Source organism: Belonocnema kinseyi, chromosome 1 (assembly GCF_010883055.1).
Source record: "Belonocnema kinseyi isolate 2016_QV_RU_SX_M_011 chromosome 1, B_treatae_v1, whole genome shotgun sequence".
Taxonomy (NCBI): Eukaryota; Metazoa; Arthropoda; class Insecta; order Hymenoptera; family Cynipidae; genus Belonocnema; species Belonocnema kinseyi.
This window is the reverse complement of record NC_046657.1, coordinates 113956122-113959463: the sequence shown is the minus strand read 5'-3', so window position 1 is coordinate 113959463 and position 3342 is coordinate 113956122. Positions and strand designations below refer to the sequence as shown.

The 3342-nt window shown below is 26.3% G+C and overlaps 1 protein-coding gene across 1 annotated transcript in view; it reads left to right on the top strand.

Annotated features, from left to right (window-relative positions):
- The window catches only part of LOC117179702, a 9815-nt gene continuing 6473 nt past the window's right edge, over nucleotides 1–3342 (top strand). The window contains exon 1 of the mRNA XM_033371733.1: nucleotides 1–75. The gene's annotated coding sequence lies outside the window, so the exon portion shown is untranslated. The remainder of the gene's footprint in view (nucleotides 76–3342) is intronic.

Genomic DNA, 3342 nt, shown 5'->3' with positions numbered 1-3342 from the left:
GCAATAATGCATCATACCTTGGTAGAAAGACAAATCGATGAACATAAACTAAAACAATTAAATTAACAAGAAAAGGTAAAACCATTTTTTCATTGCATTCTTTCCTAATAACTATGGCAGGTGTATCACAAATATTCTTTTTAATTGATCTGTACTATAAGTATACAAACTCAGACTTGGCCAAAGTAGACGTAACCAAAGAACAGGACGTAACTTGTACGAATTAACTAATTTCACAGTTTGTAGCAATTACCTTCTATTTTCATAAAAGTATATCATTATTTAAATTGAGAAAATATTTTATAATATATAGTTATTTTAGAAATATTTAAGATAAACTAAACAATTCCTGTAACCTCAAAATACTAAAAACTTTCTGTTTCACGAGAAGCAAACAAAAGTTTGTCAATTTTTATAACTACTTATTACTCAACTGTATTAATATATTATTAAAAAATGCTTGTCAGAATCCTTTGAGAATTTAGTCAAAATATTAATTAAAAACTTGCTTTTTTAATTATAATAAATTCCCAGGGACGACCAATTTGAATGAAAAATAGCCATGTTTAAAAAGTATCTGCAACTTTTGATTTTATATCAATTATTTTAATGTTTCTTGTCAGTAGATTTTTTAAAAATTAAATTATAGAAATAATGAACCATTTTTGTATTTCATGGACGTTTTCATTGATTTTCTAACTGAAAATAAGCTGTGAGAAATATGATATATTGGTATAAATTTCCATTCTCTAGATCATAAGTCATAGGACAATTACTTTACTGTCGATATACAACAAAATTAATTTTTTTTTTTAATTTCACTTTGGAAATATATTTAAAAAAAAAACAAGACTATAATGTTTGGCCATACAGTAATACAATAATAAGTTTCAAACAAAATTCGCAGATTTTAAAAAAAATTCACTTCAGAGGGTTTAACCAATACTGGAATTGAAGTGTATAGCCGATTCTGAATTCGCTCTGTAGTTTTTTTTTAATTCTTGTGATCTTTCCTTAATTAGTTTGAATTATTTTGATTTATCTTTAATCTTAATAAACAATAGCTAATTGTTTAATGGGAAAATACAATACAGTTTTTGCTCTTGAATTTTATTAAAAATAGTAGTAGTTAAACAAAAGTGAACGCCCGATTGAAACTTTTTAAATTATTTCCAATTTCCAACTGAATTCAAAATAATATATTCATCAGTATTATTGATTAATTATTAAATTATTTACTTGTATTATTTTATTAATAATAATCTGTTATATTCGAATTTATTACATTTCCGATATTGTTTCAGTCTAAAATTTGACAATTACAAATGTTTTAATTAAGAAAAAGGTCATTTGCTTAATATTTAGAAATATTAAACTGTTCATTTAAAATCATTCTTTAGAAAACTAATGTTCAAAACTAAAGAAAAGAACAACTGTGAACATTACAATTTTAATTGTTCTATTTGGAAACTTTTAATTTGTAAGTAACGTTCAGTTTTTTTGTAGACATCTATTATTCCAAGAAAAAAATCGAGTACGTTGAAGAGATATTTCGAAGTTCTGAAAAGATTAAAAATTAATGCGTTTGAAATTTCGGTGAAAAGAATCCATAATGGCCTAATTTAGAACAAAATATAGATTTTTTCAAATTTCGAACAAGAAATGTATAAATTTGGTAAGAATTGTGAAAGGTTTCAAAAGAATAAAAAACATTTTCTTAACATTTCTATGAAAATAGGAAATGATTTTTTTATTTCGGAAAATTAATTTAAAGAGACTATTAGAAAAGATTTCCAAAATTGTCGAAACTAAATCTGGAATATTTTAAGAAAAGGTTTTAGGAAAAGTTAAAATAATTTTTAAAATATTTAGAACTTCTTAACAAATTTCAAAAATGATTAAATATTTGAAAAGATTGAAACAAACATGTAGATTTTTCGACATTTTGAAATCAAATTTGAAAGCTTTTTATGGATTTTTCAACTATTTGAAATGAAAATAATTTAACTTCTAATTTAAGAAGTGTTCAGTTTATAAAAAAGTATAATCACTCAATTTTTTATGTTTCCAGCTTAAAATTTCTTAGAATTATTTGTAAAAAATTAACAAATTATTTGAAAATATGCAGTACATTAAAATTTAGGTCAATTAAATTTTTAACTTCAGTTCTGGACTGACTCGCATTTTCTTGCTGATGAGCCCAGTGAGTCAATCCGGGATGAAATTCGTTAGGTTTCGTTTGATTAAAAAAAAAACAGAACAAAAAATAAAAATTATAAACCTTAATGCCAATTAAAAAATCTTCTTTACAATTATGATGCTTGGGTCAATTAAAAACGATATATTTGGAAAAACCAGAAAAGAAGTCATTAAGCTACTGGTTTTGAAGAAGTGGCTATAAAGTCTTATAAGGTAAAGATACCAGTTAGTGACCTGTGGCCAGCCACTTAAAACCGTGGATGCATTACTTTGTTTATTGCAAAATTCAGTTGAAATAAAAATGTAAATGAAGGCTTAGTCAAAAATAGCATTCTTCAATATTAAATTATATATAAGTATGTCCGGGTAAGAATTTTTAAAGCAGTGTATGACAAATATTCAAAAATCGGCGCTGTCACTAAACGCGCACCAATCGCTGTTAATTTTTAAATTTAGGGAGATCGTTCAGCAAGCACAATAGTCCAGGAGCTGGGTAGGATCCCGAATGCATTAAAGAGGTAAAGGATAAAAACTATGTAGTCTTATGTATTTTGACCCGCTGAATCCAATGGTACCAGTTAATTTTGCGATAAGTGCCTAGGTTTTGTTTAAAACGCAATTGCTTAAACAATTATGAAAAAATGATTTTTTTCAATGGGACAAATTTTTTTTAGATAATTTGAGGCATTTTAAGAATAAATGGTTCCTTATCATTTTTTTGTTAAATGCATATTTGAAAAGTTATGAATTTTTAAAGTTCAAAATTTGACGATTTTTTGCAACTTTGAATGTTAATAATTTTCGATCTATTGAATATTTTGAAAAAAATAAAGAATCAACTTATTCTTTAAGTCTTCCTCTACCTATTAACCATAAACAATGTCGGATTAACCAGTGGGAAGCCGTTGTTATTGATATTTACAAATAGCGTGTTTTGGCGCACGACCGCGCAGCGGCGCGGTGTGTGTGACTTGCTTGGCGCTCGCAAGTCCAATCATCAGTCTTCAAGTTACGCGATTCAGCTCGGCTTATTACAATTACTAAAACATTCTTTACCTCTTATCGTTCATCAGTTTTTATTTATACACTTTCAACAGTTTTATTGCTTTAATATTACTAACAAATACAAATCTCAAATGCATT